This window comes from Pleurodeles waltl, chromosome 6, assembly GCF_031143425.1.
Source record: "Pleurodeles waltl isolate 20211129_DDA chromosome 6, aPleWal1.hap1.20221129, whole genome shotgun sequence".
NCBI classification, from domain to species: domain Eukaryota; kingdom Metazoa; phylum Chordata; class Amphibia; order Caudata; family Salamandridae; genus Pleurodeles; species Pleurodeles waltl.
The window spans coordinates 835,143,557-835,166,648 of NC_090445.1; the positions used below are offsets into that span (position 1 = coordinate 835,143,557).

A 23,092-nucleotide genomic window follows, 5' to 3' on the forward strand; every position below is an offset into this window, starting at 1 on the left:
CTATGTATGAGAGAATCGGTTGTGATCTGAGTGACCACAACTTCCCTGAGAAGTACTAAGATGTCATGCGCTCGGCTGCCCAATTGTCTCTTCCATTTGGGAGAGATGAGGCACTGCTAGTTAGCCGGAGCAAAACCCGGATTTAGAGTGACAAGTGTCATCCACTGTGGGTCAAACTCAGTCCCCCATACTGTGAACGACCTTGCCGCTCAAAATCCAGTAGTCTCATTAGGATAATGAGAGCCTACGCGACACAGCTTCCTTGTGCATTCACTCAGACAAACACAGGATGTTCAGTCTCACTTGCATACATCTGCATTTTGAATGGGTCTTCCTGGGCTGGGAGAGTGGAGGGCCTGACACTTACATGTCAAAGGACAGTAGCCTTTCCTCACACAAAGGACTGCCACACCCCATACTGGGACCCTGGCAGACAGGACTGAAATGAAAGGGGACCTTGCACACTTCTAAGCCACTCTTTGAAGTCTCCCCCACTTCAAAGGCACATTTGGGTATTTAACGAGGGCCTCTGCCCCTACCAACTCAGACACTTCTTGACAAGACACTCTTGTCAGAGACACTTCCTGGAGAAGAGAACCTGAACCAAAACCTGCAACCTGCCAAGAAGAACTGCCTGGCTGCCCAAAGGACTCACCTGACTGCTTTCTGTGAAGGACTGCTGCCCTGCTGCTGTCCTGCTGCCTTGCTGCTCTCTGGCTGTGCTGAGAAGTGCTCTCCAAGGGCTTGGATAGAGCTTGCCTCCTGTTCCCTGAAGTCTCAGGACCAAAAAAACGTCATCTCTGCAAGAAGGACTCCCTGTGCGGTGAAAATCGACACACAACCTGCCAGAAATGACGCACACCCTGCACCGCGATGAAAAATTCACCGGACGCCGAACCCGAACAGCGCAGCCCGACTTTGCAACGAGAAGATCGATGCAGCTCTAGCATAGTGACTGGAAATTCGACACACTGCCCACTGGATCAATGCACAGCCAAGCCGGAACGACGCAGCCCGACTTCCTGAGAGGAATCGACACAGCGCCTGCCATGCAGTAGAAATTTCCATGCAACGCCCACCTGATCGACGAAGCCCCTGCGACTTCATCCTGTCAGCGCCGGATTTCAACACATTGTTCCCGGGGCATCTGAAAACTCTGCATTCCGAAGAGGATCCAAGACCGAGCACCGGAAATCAACACAAAGCCTTCACTGATGACATTCAAAGTGCAGTTCTTTCTCGAAAAGCAGCCATCACCCAATTATATACTGGCTTATCATTACCATGTACCACGATATACTGCAAAGTTATCACGGTGTACCATGGCCCAAAATATAGCTAAGGCCTACCTGTATTATTGGATCATGGTACCCTTGAACTTGGCCTTTATATGTTGCACAATTCCACCAAATGTAGTAAGGAAGCCCAAAAAATAAACTAGACTACATATGTAAAGTTTCAGATTTACTACAAGGACAAATGAAAGATCCATTTATGGTCACACATTAATGGAAACCTACAAACAAATACTTCACAAATAGAATACATCTTAATATACATGAGTTTTCTGTGGCTCACAAAATTAAACTGTGGCCAACAAGCCAAATAAAAGCCACCCTTCTTATGTACTCCTGTGCAACAAAACGGAAAAGTGAGCTACACAAAGTACTAGAAGACATGATATTTGGCTATTAGGATAAAAATTATAATATTAATTTTTATAACAACAGTGATTGGCTTTCATTCAGTTTCGGCTTCATAAATAGCAAAAGCCTACTAAAAGAAGCAAGGAAGCTCATAAAATAAATTAAATTGCATAGGTAAAGTTTTAGAATTAGTACCCGAACAACTGAAAAACATTAATGGTCACATGATTATGTAGACCAATAAACAAACACATAACAAATACAATAGATAAAAAGAAATAAATCACATTAAATCTGATTGTCACTCTATAGTTACTGTTAGTGTTCCCAAACCAGGAATTTCTTGAATATTACTTTCCTAATACCTTTCCACCAGTTTGACGAATCACCACAAAACTTTCCAGACCTAAATCATTTTTTACATTTTGAGATGTAAACTTTTGTGGTCAATCATTAAGGGGGTGAAAAGATAAAATGGGGTCCCAAAATGTTTTTCATCAATGAATTTTCCATAGACTATTGTATTTGATGTACCTCAAGAAATGATGAATGGATGTACATGAATTTTGGCAGGATTATAAATTATGGCACAGTCATGATGCTTTTTTGGTACTTAAAAGCAGTTAAATGGGATAAGTATATTTTAAGTTATAAAGCATTTAAACTTAGTGATATCCATCACTGCAGTAGTTTCCCAAAATGTCACAACATTTTGTGAAACTACTGCAGTACATGGCCATAAAGATATTTAAAAATATATACAAAAATATAAAGAAAGCTTTCTACCTATTACCACTTTAATAAAGTGGTAATACTACTTACCTACTACTTCCTTATATCTAAGGCGCTAACACTGGTCACATTCAAAGTGCAGTTCATTCTCGAAAAGCAGCCATCCCCCAATTATATACTGGCTTATCATCGCCATGTACCAAGATATACTGCAAAGTTATCACAGTGTACCATGGCACAAAATATAAGTAACACCTACTTGTATTATTGGATCGCGGTACCCTTGAATCATTTATGGTATTGCATGGACAATGCAATAGTTAACCCAGATTTACTAAGGAATGCAAGGCCACCATGAGTGGCCTTGCATCAATTGGTAAATCTGGAGAAACGCAAGGCAGCGCAATTCGCTGTTCTGCATTACTCTGCACACCATAATCTACATTGCTTCTAAATTCCACATACATCCATACTCCATGCCACTGTAGCCACTGCACTATATGCTATTCCACTCTATGTCACTCCACTCTCAACTTTACAAGACTTTACTCTACACTACACCGCTTCACTCTACCCTATTACACTGTATGCAACACCACTGTATGCCACTTCAGTCTACATCACTCCACTTGATGCTATTCCACTCTAAACCATTCGATTGTATGCCACTCCACTCTACTCTGTTCCAAGGTATGCCACTTCACTGTATGCTATTACACTCTACCCACCCCACAACACACCACTCCAGTCTAAACCACTTCACTGTTCACTATTCCACTGTATGCTACTCCACTTTACGCTACTCTATTCTATGCCACTTCAGTGTATGACACTCCAGTCTATGCCACTTCATTCTACGTTATTCAAATGAACCTAACTTCAATGTATGCCACTCCACTATATGCTATTACACTCTACCTCACTCAACTGTATTCCACTCCAGTTTACACCACTCCATTGTAGGCCACTCCACTGTATGCTACTCCATTATACACTATTACACTTTACACCACCCCACTATACAACACTCCACTCTATGTTATTACACTATACACAACTCTACTCCATACCTCTTTAGTGTATGTCACTCCAATATACGCTGCTCCAGTATATTTTATTCTACTCTATGCCATTCCACTGTAAACAACACCACAGTATGCTACTCCACTCTACGCCACTCCAGTATATTCCCATCCAGTGTATGTCACTCCACTCTACCCCCCTCCATTCTACGCTATTCCATTGAACACCACTCCAATGTACATCATTCCATTGTATACTATTACACTCATACCTCTTTAGTGTATGTCACTCCAATATACGCTGCTCCAGTATATTTTATTCTACTCTACGCCATTCCACTGTATACAACTCCACTGTATGCTACTCCACTTTATGCCACTCCAGTGTATTCCCATCCAGTATATTTTATTCTACTCTACGCCATTCCACTGTATACAACTCCACTGTATGCTACTCCACTCTATGCTACTCCAGTGTATTCCCATCCAGTGTGTCACTCCACTCTACCCCCCTCCATTCTACGCTATTCCATTGAACACCACTCCAATGTAAATCATTCCATTGTATACTATTACACTCAACCTCTTTCTATTGTATGTCACTCCAGTCTACACCACTGCACTGTAGACCACTGCACTATATGCTATTTCAGTCTACACCACTTTACTGTATACCACTTCACTCTATGCTATCCCACGCTACACTATTCTATTCTACACCACTCCACTGTCCTCTACGCTACTCCACTGTAACCCACTCTATTATATGCTACTACTCTGTACGCAACTTCAATCTTTGCCCCTCTAGTGTATGGTATTCCATTCTAGCCCAATCCATTGTACACCATCCCACTGCATGCTAATACACTCTACCCCATCCCCCATCCACTACTCCACTGTACATCACTCCAGTTTACGCTATTCCACTTTTTGCCACTCCACTGTACATTACACTGTATGCCACCTCCACTCTCTATAGCTCCCTTCTACAAATCTCCACTACACTCTATGCCACTCCACTAGACTCTGGTCCACTCTATCCCCGTACATTTCACTGTCCAAATTTGCACTTACCTCTATACCCGTTCACTCTATTGTACAACACTCTACGAGTTTCCAATACTCTACGACACAGCACTCCACTCTACTGTATGGGACTCCAATCCAGTTTATAACAGTTTCCTCAACTCTACGCTACGCCACTTCAATGTATGCCACCCCACTCTATGCTAATCCACTGAACTCTACTCCACTGTGCACCACTCCACTATACACTATTCCATTCCACTCTCTGCTACTGCACTCTTCTACACTCCATTGTACAGCATTCCACTATACGCTATTCCACTCTATTCTACTCCACTTTACGATAATCCAATCTACACCACTACATTGTATGCCACTCCACTCTACGCTGATCCTCTGCATGACACTCTCCTCCATTCTATGTAACTCCACTCTATAAAAGTCTACCGCACTTCATGACACTCTATAGCATTCTACTTCACTCTGTTCCCACACTTTCCACTCTTCAGGTCTATACTATACTCTATGCCTGTACACTCCAATGTACAACACTCTATTCCACTATACAACACTTTTCTATATGGCACAACACTCCACTTTACTGTACAGGACTGCACTCCAATTTATAACAGTTTACTACCTATGCTAGACAGGTAAACTCCCCTTCATTCCACTCTATGAAACATCACTACACTCTATTGTAATTTTCCCCATAGTGCGTTACACCACTCCACTTGACTTTACTCCACTGTACGAGACTTTACCTAACTCTACTCTACAACAATCCACTCTATGCAGCTCCACTGTTCACACCCTACTATACTCTATGCAACTCCATTCCACAACACTCTACTACACTGCATGCCACTCTCCAACACTGTATCCATGTCTATATCCCTTTACTCCACTGTACAACACTGTACACCATTGCACAACATTGCACAACACTTTATTCCAATCTACTCTGATACTCTAGCCCACCATCAAACACTGTATACAACTCTTTGTATGCCACTGCACCCCACTTTACTGGCACAATTCTCCACTCTGTTCTGCTACTCTACTGTACGCTACTCCACGCTATGCCACTCAAAGCCATTGTACTATATAACACTGTATGCCAATTCACTCTACCACTGTACTATGTACAACTCTACAAAAATAAACAAGCCTGTATGCCATTCTATTGTAGTCTACATCACTTTCCAATACTGAACAATACCCCATTGCACTCTACTACACAACACCATACTGCAGTTTATGACACTTTACTCAACTGTATGCTACAACACTCTAGTCTACGACACACCACTGCGCTCTGATACTTTACTTCACTCTAAACTACCCCACTCCAGTGCATTCCACTCCACTATACTCCACTCTACAACACTGTAAAGTTAGGGAAGTTCACACAGGTCCAAGAGATAGTTTGATGTACAAACTCCAAGTTTATTACAGAAGATAAAAAACTCCATCCAAGCAGGTTTCCCACCTGCTTTAGAGTCATCACAGTCTTTGAAAGATAACATTCAACGTTCCACAAGGCAGGCAAGAACCAAAGGAATCAATACAAATAATAACATGCAAACCTAAGAAAAACACCTAGGATAAAACAGTATAGAGATATCACACCACCCTTCTCAAAAATAATATAAAAGAACAAAATAAAATTAGGAGTATTATTTATTCACTGACAGCCTATTAAAATTCCATATTCTACCATCCTTCAATCTGGCAGCAACTTTGAACAACTTGACAACCTGTTGAGTAACTGTAACCCACTATGACTTTAAGGTAATTTCACTCTTACCACATTGCCAACTTTAATTTTAATATCTTTTACTGCTTTGCGATTGTCAAAAAGTAATTTCCTTTTAACACATGCGCACAATTTGTTTGATCTGTTTGCATCCATGTTTTCTTCAAACGTGGTATTCAAATCACTACACGGTCTCACCCATGGGGGACACATTCTAGTATTAGGTTTACGTTTATGAAACATCTCAAAAGGACTGAGCCCAGTGGTAGAGTGATGAGTATACCTATACTCCACCACTCAGTTCAAAAGCCCTTTGACCCAATCTGGACTTTGAAACATTAAGATCTGAATTGCATCTTTCAATGTGCAGATACATTTCTCAAGCATGCCATTAGTTTCCAGGTGGTATAGGGAACATTTATTTGTGTGTTACACCTCTTTCCTTCAAGTATTGCTGGTCACTTTGTGCCATAGTTACATTTCAGATGATCTCCATTATCAGTGGGAATGTAACTAGGATTGCCTTCTTCATAAAACACCTCATCAAGAAACTTGAAAACCAAATGAGCAGAAATGTCATGAACAACTTTCACTATAGGCCATTTAGACAACACATCCATCAAAGCTAGTACATATCTATTTCCAACTCCCTTGTTGTCTATAGGACCCAGTATGTTCAGAGAAACTTCACAAACCTCATTAGGAATCTTCCTGCAAACCAAAGGAGCAGTCCTGACTTTCTGACCCTTATCACTAAGTCTACAATCGTAGAAATCTCTCACCAACCTCTTTGCTTGCAAATCCATTTCTGACCAGCAATAAATGTTGCTCAACCATTCTTTGGTTTTGCAAATAGCTTAGTTGGCATTTGGGTTTCAACTCCAACAAGCAACACTTCAACCCCGCAGGAACAACTAACCCGTTACCTTTCAAAACAAGATCATTGTTAACAGATAGTTAATTTCTTACGTTCTCAAATACTCCCATTTCACCTTTCAGCCAAGACATGCTTTCCAGTCAAATCTTTTGCATGTTTCTCAATAATACACTTTTTTGGACCTCTTCTATCCACTCTGAAATAAATCATTGGTAATCTTGCACGCCATACAATCATCGTCCTTCCGCCAGCTTTCTTCAACTTGATCTTTTTCACTACCAAACAAGACAAGCAATCTGCTGTTTTGTTTTCAACTCCTGGTATATATTCTATTGTGAAATTGAAATCTTATAATGCCACAAGCCAATTGGTAAATCGGAAAAAAGTGCAATTCAGGCCTCTTTTACCAAACACTTCTTACACTGGCTTGTGATTGGTTTTCACTACAAACTCTGTTCCCCATAAAAACAGTTTGAACTTCTTTATTCCCCAAAATACGGTCAAAGCCTCTTTTTCAATTGCATCTGCACCTTTAAGCGATCTTGAGCAGAAAGCAATAGTGACCATGTCAGACCCATGTGCCTGTTTGACTACAACTCCTAACACCTTCCAGCTAGCATCAGTAAGCACATAACAAGGCTGACCAGATATGAAACCCTTTAGATGCTGAGAACTACTGAAACAATCCTTCACATTAAAACAAAAATTCTGACAGTCCTCTGTCCACTTACATTGTAATCCTTTTTTCAACAGTTCTCTTATGGCACATGTGCACTTAGCAAAATTGTCCACAAATCTACTTTAAATTCTGCCAAACCAAAAAATGCTTGCACAACTTCTTTTCTCACAGACAAAGGCAGTTCTGAAATAGATGTAACTAATTGCACTTTGGGTTTCACTCCTTCAGCAGAACAACATGTTAGTTATCTCTGGCAAACAGAACTTACACTTGCTAATTTTCAAAGTGATGCCTTTGTCCTTCAAAATCTAAAGAACCTCTCTGACTTTGTCTACAAGCAAAGCCAAACTGTTACTGAAGATAAGGACATCACCCTGAAAACAAATGGACTCCTGGAGTCTTCCCTAGCATATCATTCATTAGCAGAGTAAGTCTTTGATCTTGGCTCAAATTAACCTGGTGATACGCAGATGTAAGGTTGAGGGTGGAAAAAAAACTTCGCCCCATCAAATATGCTCACCATTCCCAGGATATCTGGAAGGGGACATTTATCTTCCATCACTTGTTTATTGAGTTGCCTCAAATACAGAGTTTGATCTCTCCTGAACTCATGGTAGGCACCTCAATAGGAAAACCCCATTCCGAGGCTTCCACCACTTCAATTATAAACTCCAAACAAAATCCATCCAGTTCTTTTTTTAACAGCATCCTGTAAATGTTTGGGCCATTTCTCACCCTACAAGATACTGGCACAGCACCCTTTTTAAGTTGGATGTGATTAACATATCCCTTAACAGATCCAAAGTTGTCAACAAAGACTTCTGGAATTTCCTTAGGAAAGTCAACCTTCAAGTCAGTAAAATTTGTTTCTTCAATTTTGATTTTCTCTACCTGAACTAGTGGTGTGGCATTGGGACCCAGATAAATTTCCAACAACGTTTGATGAGGCCAGCTCAGTATAGTATCACCTTCAACTGGAACATATATTTTACCTTGTATGGTATTCCCCTGGAATTCTATCTTGGCCATAAAACAGCACACATGCTTTTTCCCCAATAGCTACATGGTGTGAGGTCAGGATCTTCCAGTTTAATGTTTCTTTTAAATGTTTTCTTAAAATCAGAGTCAGATATGAGAGACAACTTGACACCTGAATCCATCATCATGGTGATCTCAATCCCATTGACACTCACTTTATCAGAAGGGTAGTCACACACAGCACCAAGAACACAACAGACATCATTCACCACTTGTAAAACTACTTGATCAGCATCCAAGTGTATCTCATAATTTTTTCACTTGGCATCTTTGGTTCTGCAACATTTTGCAAAGTGTCCCTTTTTGAACAATTCTTGCAGATAGCTTTGACAGCTGGGCACTCTTTAGACTTTGCAAAATGGCATGGACTACCACATCTAAAGCATGCATTCCAGGTATTGACATTTCCGGTGAAAGATTCCTTCTGGAAAGTGCTCACCACCTGTATGGGTGAAGAAGGGTCTTCTTGCTTCTGCAACTCTTTTATGCACAGTAGAAATGTACTCTTTTGGCTAAAGAAATGACTTCACTTAACGTGGACCACAGGTTCTACCTAATTTTATCAGAACTAAAATGCAACATAAACCGACCCCTTATCCTTTCTTCAACACTCATCCCAAAATTGCACGAAGAAGCCAATTTTTGTAAAGCTGTAAGGAAAGTCTCAACAGATTCTTCTGACCCTTGTTTCCTTCTCCCAAAGAGAAATCTCTCTAAAATAATATATACCTTAGGTAAATAGTGATAATCTAACTTCTTAATAGCTTTCTGAAAATCATTTCCTGCACAACTCCCATCACCATCCTCATGCACTTCTGATTCTGGAAGATTCTCAAAGACATTGTGCCACTCAGCACCAAGCCAGTGATATAAAATGGCAGCCCTTTTCTCAGGTGCCATGTTCGAGCCACACACCTTCAAATAACTAATAAAGACCTTTTTTCCATGTGGGCCATGCAAGCACTGTTTCTCCTGGCAAAGCCAGAAATGGGGAAGGTGAAATGTTCTGCATTACGAGAGAAGATTAAACTTTGCAAGGCCGTTATTGTACCTAAAGTACTTAAAATACGGAATTCTGTGAAAAACAAATAAATGTTAAACAAGTACACTGCAAGAAACAGGAATTAAAAATGAAGTAATGTCAACAAGATGAGCTCCCTTCCATGAAGCTCTTTCTTAATGGAAAGTAAGCAGTCCCTTATTTACAATAAATTGTCCTCCTGGATATATTCGATGTAATATAAAAATGTCCAAGTGAGATGAGTAAGGCTATGCACTTAACATGGTGGTTCCAAGAGTGGTGTGGTGGCTGCCCATCAACAGGTCTATGTATGCCTGGAGTAAGAAGGAAATGCATGTTGATATGCCGCACTGACAACTTCTGTGAAGAAATGGCGGAAGTACGAGTGATGATCTTGCCGAATACGTGGTCACCTCTGTGACGACATGCTGCGTGGCAGGGTAGTTCGAGAGTGCAAGTTATAGTTACCTTAGGGCACAACTTATAGTTACTTGATAACCATCACTATGACTGCTGAATTTCTATGGATTTGTGCAAGTAAAATGTGAACCCTACTATAATGTCTCTGTAACCTTGGTTTTATTAAGTGAATTTCTATGTTTTTTAAAATTCTACTTCTTAACTAAATCGTCCTGGTAACCTTTGTTTTTGGCAGTGAATTTCTATTTTTTTTAATGTTAAGTAATATTTAATTACTTTACGTTAATCCAACTGCCGCTGGGCATGGCCAAACGTTGGCCACTGGGCCTGGCTGACTGCCTCCAGCCGTGCGCGGCAGTGGTTGGCTGGAAGGCCTAGCCGATGACCTGCGGCCATGTGCAGCAGGGGTTGGCAGGAAGGCCTTTATGTTAATCCAACCACTGCTACCTTTGCCAGTGTGTGGCTGGGGTTGGTTGCAGGTCTACCCCCATAAGCACCCAACTCTGTGCCATGCATGGCCTTTGGCTGTATTGAACGGAGGTTGGCTGCGGGGCATATGGCCAGGCTCTGGGCCAGCCCCCTAAACGGCCCTCCCTCCCTGTCCGATTTTGGCCTTAGAGCCCCCATCCCTCTAGCCCAGCCAATTACTGAAAGAGGGCCCCCCACATCACAGGGGCTGATTTTGGCCTCTGGGACCTCATCCCTTGGGGTCCAGCTAATTGTTTGAAGGGGAGTGGGCGTGTACCCTCCCAGGCCACTTTTGGACCTGGGGACCCCTTCCATCAGGGCCCAGCAATGATTAAAAGTGGGAGGGGGCCCACCAGCACCCTGTATTGCTACATGCACTACGTGCATGTGGCAGCACTACGTGCAAGGTAAACAGTGGTGCAGAGTGTGGACCATTGGCCTCTGCTCTCATTGGCCTTCGCTTCCATTTTGGTTCACGACTCCATTTTGTCGAGTCTGGTTCGGTGCGTAAGGCACTGTTCTATGTTTTTCCACAAGCTTCGGCAAGCTGAAGGGTGGGGTGTTTTTCTGCTCAACTTCGCTCCATCTGCCTGGTACGAAGGGCGCTATTTACATTCCACAAGCTATCAGTTAGAACAACAGGGGGATGCGCCTGTACACAAGGAGGAATGCAAGCTTCACCTTGGAGTCCTCTCCTGGGAACTTGGCCCGTTCTGAGGAGACGTCTCGAAGGGTGAACAAGGTACCGCCGATTGCACAATTTGTAAAGGAGGGGGTCTTTTTCTAGAAAAGACTCCTGGGCGTTAGTAAATACTATAAAAGTTGGGGGCCTGGATGGGCTGGTTTAGGAACTCTCTTCTGGGTTGGACGCAACGCCAGGAGGACTGATTGTCCCGAACAGAGGCTCCCTGTGTCAGCTGATTTGGGTTCCCCAGCTTTGTGTACGGCGGAGGGATGCAGACGCTCTTTTCGGTGAAGCTTTTCAATTTATTAAGTGTATTGTGTGTGCGCGCGTAATGTGTACTTATTCTTGCAGTCATTTTCATGCTATTGAGCATTGAAGTATATTGTGTGTGCGCGCGTAATGTGTACTTATTCTTGCAGTCATTTTCATGCTATTGAGCATTGAAGTATATTGTGTGTGCGCGCGTAATATGCACTTATTCTTGCAGTCATTTTCCTGCTATTGACCATTGAGGTATATTGTGTGTGCTTGTATTATATGCACTTACTCTTGCAATTATTCACAGAGTGCTTATATCTTTATCATTATTCTCATGTTATTCTCCTGATGTATATATATATATATATATATTAGTGTGGTTTAGTTTTGCTAGCTGAGAACTTGCCCCTTAAATAAACTTGATTATTCTACTTACAAAGGTGTTTGAGAGTGATTGCTTTACATTGTGCCTTAAAATATCCTGAAGTGCATAGTTTTGATATTCTGAAGGGTAAAGCAGTACAAATTGGCGTAGTCGTTTGCAGGATTCGAAAAAAAAAAAAAGGGAAAATGCTTAATAAGATCAAAGCGAGCTCAAAAGCAGGTTCTCATGTAGCAAATCCAGACATAGAAATACCGGGGTGGGAAACCGCTCCGTATAAACTTTTAGCTCAGGAATGGTCACGTTGTGCTGGTTTGTGTGAAAATTGGAATGCGTGTATGTTAAATGTGGAACCTGAAGACCTTCTCATATGTCTACGGAAAGTTTCAATTGACAAGGGAAGGGAGGTTTGTGCGTTGGGGAGGCGAGGCTGGATCTTGCTTTCTGCGTACCGAAAGTTGTATGAAAAATGTTTACAGTTACAAAAAGACCACGAGCAGCTGGAGAAGGAGTTAGTGGAAGCCCGAAATTCCTCTACCATGCTAGCTTGTCAAAATAAATTATTAAGTGATAAGTTGGAAATGTACCAACTGGTTGCAGAGAGAACGGCTGTTAGCGTAGCTAAATATAAACACAAGAAACGAAGAGGGAAAGTTAATAAAAAGAAGGTGCATTTAGCTATCTCTCAGGCAGGATTAGCCTTTGACCCTGAATTTTGGGATGGAAACATCTGGGATACATCTGATTTTTCAGATGGGTCCGGGGGCGATGACTGCCAAGATGTTAGACAGGAGAAGACAGAGCGCAGGAATGTTGTCCGTGCGCAGCCCATATATCGGCGAAAGTTACAGTATAGCCCAGCTAATCCTGGAGGGGTGATGTTGGATGCCCTGGAGGATTATACACAGCAAGAACTAAGTGATGTGATAGACAGATTTCGACAGAGGTCTGGGGAAACATTGCTTACGTGGTTGGTGCGGGTGCACGATATGGGGGGCCAGGGGGTCCAATTGGATCACGGCGACGCCCCGAGGCTTTGTATGTTAAGTACAGACCCGGTTATTCAAAATGAGTTTAGAACCTATCCAGGGAATGGTCCCATGACCAATTTGTTAGAGCTAGCGGCGCAAGGGTGTGCTCAGAAGTATCCGACAGAGTCAGACTGGCCGCCTAATGATAAACCTTGGTATACTTTGAGAGATGCAGTACAGAGATTGAAGGAAGAAGGGATGAAAACAGCTATCTTTATGGGTAATGCCCATGATTTGATGAATGGAATTTTAAGTGTGTCTGTGCGAAACCGGCTGATTAGGGCCGCTCCTCCTGCATATAAGCATGTCATCATGACTTTGTTAATTAGACAGGTAACCCATTGTCTCAGGTGGTAGAAGCGGTGCGTGAGTTAAGTGATTTAGGAGAATGGGCTAAGCCAGAGAGGAATTCACGGTCTGAGAATCGTACTGATAACAACAGGGTGACAAGGCGAGACATGTTTCAGGCCTTGATGCGAGATGGGGTGACCAGGAATGAAATTGATGGGATAAGCACCAAGGACATGTGGGAAATGTACCGCAAACGCGGTTTGGATAAAAAGGAGGGGAGTAGGAAAGGGAACAAGAAGGATAACAAAGTGGTGAACCAGAGAAAGGCAGGAGGGGAGGAGCGTGAGAGTGAAAAGGGGGAGAGAGGGAGAAAACCCCACAGTAGAGAGAGATCCCCAGAGGACGGAAATTGGGAGGAAGAGCACCGAAGCGCAGAGGGAACCCGGAGCAGGGAGAGAGACCGGGAACTGACAGGTTCTGGGAAAACTCGAGGAAGAGAGTGGGAGAGGGAGCTGGTAAGCTCAGAGAGGTTGCGAAGCAGAGACAGGGAGGAGGAGTTCCCTGAGAATTACCGCAAACTGTATCCAGATTTGACTTGGGCAGACTCTGATGTGCGCAGAGTGAAAATAGATTAGGAAACAGGCCAAACTCCGGTGCAGGGATGGGCTCGCAAAGATAACAGACCTCATGTCAAAGTAGAAATTTATTGGAAACGTGGAAATGTTAAAAAAGTTCGAGCCCTCGTTGACACCGGAGCGGAGGCCACTTTGATTCATGGCAATCCGAGAAAATTCAGGGGACAGTACTTCACCATTACGGGATTGGGCGGAAAAGAAACCCCGGCAGTGCAGATAGTGGTTCCCATGAAAATAGGGGCACTTCCAAAGAGAGAATACACTGTACTGATTGTGCCCATTCCCGAATACATTATTGGAATTGACATTTTGAAAGGGATGACCCTACATTTGGAAGATGGATGTTATCAATTTGGTTCCAAAAGATTTATATCAATAGCCGCCGCAAGGGTGGGGCTGTTGAAGATTCCTCCGGTAACACTTCCCCAAGCTACTAAGGTGATTCAAATGAAACAGTACAGAATACCGGGAGGACATGAGGAGATTAGCCAGACTATACATGATTTACTAGAGGCCGGGGTAATAGTTCCCATCACCACTGCGTGGAATAATGCCCTCTGGCCTGTTCGTAAAAGTGATAACAGTTGGAGGATTTGCATTGATTATCGCCAATTGAATAAACATACACCTCCTCTGACTGCAGCGGTCCCAGACACCATTACCTTGATTGAGAACATACAGAAACACAGTGGGACTTGGTATGCAACCATTGACATTGCCAATGCCTTCTTTACGATACCAATAGCTACTGAGAGCCAGCCTCAGCTGGCATTCCAATGGGCGGGGCGTCAGTACACCTTCTGTAGATTACCCATGGGGTATTTACATAGCCCCACTATCTGCCACCGGCTGGTGGCAGAGCATCTGGATGAAGTACCAGTGGTTCCTGGAGTGCAAATTTCCCACTATATAGATGACGTGATGATGCAGGGAGAGACGCAAGAACAGGTGCAAATTCAGCTAGACAGGGTGGTGGAACATTTGCAGAATCAAGGGTGGGAGATTAACCCCGAGAAAGTGCAGGGACCGTCTCAGAGCGTGAAATTTTTGGGCATTCAGTGGAATCAGGGACACAGAGAAGTGTTGCCAAAAGTGAAACAAAAGATTAAGGAATTCGCAGTACCGTGAAATCGGAAGGAAGCCCAGAGTTTTATTGGACTATTCGGGTATTGGAGACAACATATACCCCATTTGTCTCAGATTTTGGCCCCATTGTACAAAGTTACACGAAAGAAAAATGCGTTTGAATGGGGAGAGCAGGAGCAGCGCGCGTTTGAATTGGCGAAAGACGCCTTTCAGCATGCTTTGGATTTGTGGCCGATTCGAGAGGGAGACATTGAGTTGAATGTGACAGTCCAGGGGCAGTATGCCAATTGGAGTTTATGGCAAAAACAAGGAAGAAAGAGGGTGCCCCTGGGATTTTGGACAAAGAAGTTACCTGAGGCAGGAGAGCGGTATACTCCCTTTGAGAAGCAGCTGCTGGCCTGCTATTGGGCCCTGGTTGATACTGAGCAAATTACACTGGGACACAATGTGATTTTAAGGCCTGAAATTCCCATCATGCAGTGGGTGATGAGTTCCCCAAAAACTCATAGAATTGGACATGCGCAAGAAGCCAGCATTATAAAATGGAAATGGTATGTCCAGGACAGGGCACGAGCGGGTCCAAAAGGGACCGCCGTTTTGCATGAGCAGGTAGCGCAGGCTCCAGTGGAGAATTCCGAAATGTTGCATGATGTACCTTCAGTGTGTGAATCCCCAGTAGGGTGGGGCCAGCCGTTCGCAGACTTGTCTGCAGATGACAAAAAACATGTGTGGTTCACAGATGGTTCAGCAAAATATGTTGGAGCGAAAAGGCACTGGAAGGCAGTGTCCTATAATCCTGTTACCAAGAAGCTTTTGACAACTACAGGACAGGGAAAAAGTAGCCAGTATGCAGAGCTTTATGCCGTGTATCAGGCTTTAAAACAGGAGCTACCCGGAAAATGTCACATTTATACAGATTCCTGGTCTACCGCCAATGGGTTAGCTACTTGGCTTCCCACGTGGCATGCACATCAGTACAAAATCCATAACAAAGAGGTATGGGGGAAGGAGTTATGGCAGGAGATCTGGGAAATGTTACCTCAAAGCACCGTGACTGTCTATCATGTGGACGCTCACTGTCCAACTGATTCATTAGACCGATGGTTCAATTGTCTTGCAGACGATCGAGCCAAGATTCAAGAGGCTGAAGTGGAGGCGCAGAGTTCTGATTTGGTGGGAATGGCTAAATGGGCACACCAGAAATGCGGACATCTTGGAGAAAAGGCTACTCACAGGTGGGCCGAGATTAGAGGGATGCATCTTCCCCTAGATTTGATTAAAACAGCAATCATTGAATGTCCCATTTGTCAGCATGCACAGCACAGACCGGTCCCACAGGTGGTGAGAGGCCAGCTAGGTAGAGGTAAATTGCCAGGACAGATTTGGCAGATTGATTACATTGGACCAATGCCAGTGAGCAGAGGGTGTCAGTATGCCTGCACTGTGGTAGACACTTACTCTGGTTATCTCATAGCCTTTCCCTGCAAGCGCGCAACTCAGCAGAGCACCCTGAAAACACTAGATCTGTTGATTCTGTACTATGGAGTGCCACTCCAGATTCAAAGTGATAACACCAGCCACTTCAAGGGCAGACTAGTGCAGGACTATTGTGCACAACGCAATATTGAGTGGATTTTTCACATACCTTACTACCCACAAGCAGCGGGACTGATTGAGAGAATGAATGGGTTGCTGAAAGAACAATTGCGTAAACTGAATGATGGGACACTGAAGGGGTGGAGGGATAATTTGTATGATGCTTTGCAAATTTTGAACAACCGACCCCTAACAAATGCCGAGACACCTCTCATGAGAATGCTGACACCTGCTTTACAGATTAATCCGTTTACAACGAGCAATACCATTATGTATTGGGAAACAGCTCCAGGAGCTTTGGCCCCATATCGAGCTACACCAGAATCTGAAGGACTTGACTTACATGCTTTACACATGCATCGATTGAAACCTAGAGACATCACTCTGATTGAAACTGGGGTGGGAATTCAGATTCCCCCTGAGCATTACGGTCTGATCGCCCCTCGATCTGGGCTTGCCTTGAGGGGCATCCAAGTTTTAGGAGGCGTGATAGATGCAGACTACCAAGGCGAGTTGAAAGTCATTCTCTTGAACAGTGGTGACACAGACCTAGTGGTGCAACCTGGTGATCGCGTTGCCCAAATTGTCATCATGCCGGTTTATGGAGGTGTTGTTAAGAAAGGGAGCGCCCCAGCTCTTCTCACTGTGAGAGGCAAAGGAGGGTTCGGATCTACTGACAAGAACCCAGGGGCCAAAGTGTGGATTGAATCCCCAAATAACCCTCCTCAACCCGCTGATGTCATCGCCACTGGACCAGACAATGTCCTGGTAGTTATGCGACCTGGTCAAGACAAATGGGAACATGTTCCCGCTGACAAATGCTATCTGCGAGAATGATAATACGTGTTTTGTCCTTTGTTCTTTTTAGATCATCCTGTGGAGTGCCTGTGCCATGAGTGTGGTGTATGGAGCCCGTTCGGGAGACTCCACCGGGGAGCGGGAGGGGCTCATAGCCCAAAAATTCAACCGTCAGCCGCAGATGCCAACGCTGCTGCATCAACCGAACAATGTTTGGATTCATCTAGCGCAGGAAGTGCTGAATATATCTCACTTCTGTATGAGTAACATGCAAAGCGTTCAAGATTTGATTACTACTTGTCTAGTGGCAGTGCCCACTCCTGCTGCTGTATTATTACACATCTTTAACAATACAAACCAGGATGGAATGGTGGATGTGAGTGACGTTCGCTCCCATCTGTCACTCTATGAGTACTGCCGTCATTGCCCGGAGGTGGGCAGGCGGTTGTGGAGGAACATGACATCTATACTCACGTTTAACATCTCAAGTGGGGATGTGTGCTATTCATTGACCTGTGATCCTATGAAAATAGGTAAATGTGCTCAGCTCAAATTGGAGAAAAGAGACAAAAACTTAACTGCTGCACAACGGACGTTGTGCCACTCACGGACTGACCTAACCTGTTTGAATGTAAATAATTCAATGTTTTGCCAACATGTGGTGCCTGCTGCCAGCCACATTCAAAATGTTAAGTTGCCTAAAGGTTGGCTCTTTTCTTGTGGTAATCTTTCTTTTACTTATATTCCAGCCAATCTAACCGGAGGGCCTTGTGCCTGGTCACGCTTACGCTTTCTCATGTTTCCTATGGATACTGCTCTACACCCTCGCTATACCAGAGACACTATTCAATTACCTACGGACTGTGATTCTGAAATTTCATTGCTGTCCAAAACAGAATATGTTAGTTTAGCTAGTTCTATCGTAGGGGTGCCAGGACTTGCAGTATATAATGCCAGAGTTATTAATAAACTTGCATGTTTAGTAGTCAAGAATATTAACTATACATCAGCTGCCTTAGCTGAGCTGTTATTAGATGTACAGGGAATTAGAAGAGCTGCTTTGCAGAATCGCGCTGCTATTGATTATTTACTGCTTAAACACAACCATGGCTGCAGTGATTTTGAAGGATTATGTTGCTTCAATTTATCCGACCACTCCATATCAATCAACTCCCACATAGAGGCCCTGCATAAGTTGGTGAAGGGGGTGCAGCAGGATGTTGACAAGGGGTGGTGGGATTGGGCTTTTGGATGGCTGCCTAATTTAGGCCAACTGCGTTATATCTTTGGTGTAATCATTATCATAACCGTTATTTTAATTTCATTATGTTGTTGTATTCAGTGTGTGCCTAATCTTCTATCTCAGTTTCGCCCAAGAGCATTGCCATTTCAGCTTATAGGATATACTTAGTTGTAAGTTGGCCAAATGGTCCAAGGGTGGAAATGTATTGCTACATGCACTACGTGCATGTGGCAGCACTACGTGCAAGGTAAACAGTGGTGCAGAGTGTGGACCATTGGCCTCTGCTCTCATTGGCCTTCGCTTCCATTTTGGTTCACGACTCCATTTTGTCGAGTCTGGTTCGGTGCGTAAGGCACTGTTCTGTCTTTTTCCACAAGCTTCGGCAAGCTGAAGGGTGGGGTGTTTTTCTGCTCAACTTCGCTCCATCTGCCTGGAACGAAGGGCGCTATTTACATTCCACAAGCTATCAGTTAGAACAACAGGGGGATGCGCCTGTACACAAGGAGGAATGCAAGCTTCACCTTGGAGTCCTCTCCTGGGAACTTGGCCCGTTCTGAGGAGACGTCTCGAAGGGTGAACAAGGTACCGCCGATTGCACAATTTGTAAAGGAGGGGGTCTTTTTCTAGAAAAGACTCCTGGGCGTTAGTAAATACTATAAAAGTTGGGGGCCTGGATGGGCTGGTTTAGGAACTCTCTTCTGGGTTGGACGCAACGCCAGGAGGACTGATTGTCCCGAACAGAGGCTCCCTGTGTCAGCTGATTTGGGTTCCCCAGCTTTGTGTACGGCGGAGGGATGCAGACGCTCTTTTCGGTGAAGCTTTTCAATTTATTAAGTGTATTGTGTGTGCGCGCGTAATGTGTACTTATTCTTGCAGTCATTTTCATGCTATTGAGCATTGAAGTATATTGTGTGTGCGCGCGTAATGTGTACTTATTCTTGCAGTCATTTTCATGCTATTGAGCATTGAAGTATATTGTGTGTGCGCGCGTAATATGCACTTATTCTTGCAGTCATTTTCATGCTATTGAGCATTGAGGTATATTGTGTGTGCTTGTATTATATGCACTTACTCTTGCAATTATTCACAGAGTGCTTATATCTTTATCATTATTCTCATGTTATTCTCCTGATGTATATATATATATATATATATATATTAGTGTGGTTTAGTTTTGCTAGCTGAGAACTTGCCCCTTAAATAAACTTGATTATTCTACTTACAAAGGTGTTTGAGAGTGATTGCTTTACATTGTGCCTTAAAATATCCTGAAGTGCATAGTTTTGATATTCTGAAGGGTAAAGCAGTACACACCCTCCCCAGCCAATTTTCCCATGGAGACCTCATCTTCAGGGGGGCGGCCAAACACTAATTAATATTAGGGGAGGGGGGCCGTGTAGCCACACCCCCAAGGCCAAGTTATGCTCCGGAAACCCCATTATAAAAAGAGGGAGGAAGGACTTGCGGCCCCCCTACCCTGGCCATTTTAGCCCTTGAGACGCCATCTCCCAGGGCCTAGGAACTTCAACCTTAGTGCCTTAGCCCCACCCAAGGCACCCAGTGTGCAATGATAGGAACCGCGGTGGGAGCCTGACTGGCCCCACGGTCCCAGCTGGCTCCCCACCTTCTACAGGAGACGGAACTCCTCCCGAATAGGGAGCTGAAAGAAATGCAGCTCCCTGCATGTGAAAGCAATCTTGCATCTGTTTCCTTGCCCACATGACAGCAGGCATGGAAACAGATGAAAACTCTGGTCCCAGCAAGCAGGAGCAGTTTTACACCTCTCGCTTGCTGGGAGCACAGTCAGCGTTTGCGCTTGCTTGGTGGGAGCTTTCACAGTTAGAAGCCAAGTGAAAGCAAACTGCTAAATCTTGAGGGTGGGCACCTCAAGGGATGGCAGGAGCTGGTCCTGGAGGGTAGCAGTCCCCAGGTCCAATAATGGCTCAAGGAGCGGGGCCGCTCAGCCTCCCTCTTTCAATTTGCATGGGCAGGCCCCAGGGAGGTGGTGGTCCCCAGGGCTATATATGAATTCATAGGTCCCAAGGAGGTGGTGGTCCCCGGGGGTCCGTGCAGTCCCCCTTTAATGTTTTCTATTTAGCCCTGAGGATGCTTTGCTTCCCAGGGCTTGAAACTGCCCCAGGAAAGGGGGAGAATGGGGGTCCGCGCGGCCCCTCTCCATTTAATTTTTATATCAAGCCCTGGGGAGGTTGTGGTCACTAAAACTCCTTTGAGCCAATGGGGGGTGGGGGGTGTCTGTGCTGCCCCACTCCACTATACTGATAAAGCTAATAAAGCCCCAGGTTAGGTGGTGGTTCCCAGGGCTCAATAGAGCAATAGAGATTTGGAGGGGGGGGGGACCATCTGCCTCTCCTTTTTTTTTTCTTTTTTTATATATAGGCGAAAGCCAACCATGGAAATGGCCCACTTGGGCTGTACTGAACAAGCGCAGGAGACATTGCTCTGTTTAAAAAAAAAAAATCTATATTTGCGGATCCTCCACAAATTTTGTTGCTTTTTTAAAAAAGAAAATGCTTTTTTGCCCTGGTGGCATTCTAGGTATTTCCCAGTACCAAGGCTTGGTGGTCATGGTATTCCTACCCTGCACCTTTTCCTTTATTTTTACATTTGTTTTGGGACTCAGCTGAGGCAGAGTCCAAAATGGCTGTCAACACTTCCTGGTTGAAGTGTTGCCACCTAATCAGATCTCATCACAAGATCAGGAGGGTTTGCAGAGCCTTCGCGTCCCTATAGATACAAATTGGGATTTTCAAATACTACTGAGCAGATGTACACCAAATAAAAAAAGGGCTCTCTTGGGACCAAGAGCTACCTTTCTGCCAAACTTGGTGTAATTCAGTTCAGTGGTTCGAGTGCTATCCCTGTTCACAATCCCTATGTGAACTAACCTGGGAAACTCTGTTTTTTGACCCCCCCTTTTTTTCTCAGCCCTCTGCTTGACGATCACCCCAAAACTTTCCACACAGCAGCTGACATGACTACTGAATTCTTTTTGGAAAAGTCTGTGAAGATTCGTCAAGCAGCGCCAAAGATATAGGCAAGTAAAAAACTGCCTTTCCTAATGAAACTAGGTTCCAACTGTAACTGCCTAGTGGCAACTGCCACGAGGATACATATATATCCTACTGGTGGTTGACAGTGGGTAGTTATAGTTAGGATCTAGTTTCCATAAGAAAAGCATTTTTTGCTTTGCTAAAAAGTTGTGTGTCATTTGACGAATCTTCACAAAATTTTCAAAGCTTTTTTACCACTCACTTCAGCAGCTGTCTGTAAAATTTCGGGTGATTTGTCAAGAGGGTGCTGAGAAAAAGGGGGAGGTCCCAAAACACGATAGATCGGTTGATCCTGACCCTTATAAAAAAAAAAATACATAAACTCAAAGACCCACTCATACACCCATTCACACAGTCACATACCTCAGTGTGGCCCCTGTCTGAGTCTACAATGGTTCTGTGGACACAGACCCAATAAAAAAAAATACACCCACTCACTCCCCTTTCACACACCCACTCACAGATCTCGGCATGGCCCCCTGTGTGGATCCTCATAACCAGACCCCAATTAAAAAAGAATACATCCACTCACACACCCATTCACACACTCACATACCCACAAAACCACTACCACACCCAGTCACAGACCCACACAGCCACTCACACACTCATACACACACACAGCCACTCAGACACTCATTCAGCCACTCACACACCTACTCACAGACCCACACACACACTCAAAACTCCACTCACACACCTACTCACACTATCATTCACAGACCCACAGCGTGGGGTTGTCTGAATTAGGGCAATCCCATGCCCTGCATGGACAAAGACCTGCACAGCGTGAGGTTGGCTGCATGCGGGTGGCTTTCGGGTGGCCCTACAGCCAACCCCTCCTGCACACGGCCGAAGGGCATAAGTTATAGTTTCTTGAGAATACTATAACCGCTGAATATCTATGGTTTTGAGTGTTTAAAATCTGAACCTAAATATAACGACCCTGTAACCTTTGCTTTTCTAGTGAAATATATATATATATATATATATATATATATATATATATATATATATATATATTTTGACTATTCACATTTAAGTACTTTTGATAGATTTGTTCCTTTGAGAACCAACAGAAAAGAATTTGCTGAACCTGTCCTATGTGTGATGTATGTAATTCTTGAATTAGAAAGATTGTAGGCTTGATGCTCGACAATAGCTACTATTTAAGAATGCTTATTGTATATCTTTGTTTTAGTTGTGGAAATCAGTTTTTTTTTTAAATCTTATCTGGCTTTTATCATTATTATTGGTATTGCATAACTTCTCTTTTATGGTCAACTTGTTTGTACCGAATAAAGAATTTTGAATTTAAATACTAGGCT

The 23,092-nt window shown here is 43.8% G+C and overlaps 1 protein-coding gene across 3 annotated transcripts in view; it reads right to left on the minus strand.

Annotated features, from left to right (window-relative positions):
- The window catches only part of PDZD7 (PDZ domain containing 7), a 608,602-nt gene that overhangs the window by 488,204 nt on the left and 97,306 nt on the right, over positions 1–23,092 (minus strand). The gene's annotated exons all lie outside the window — the stretch shown is intronic.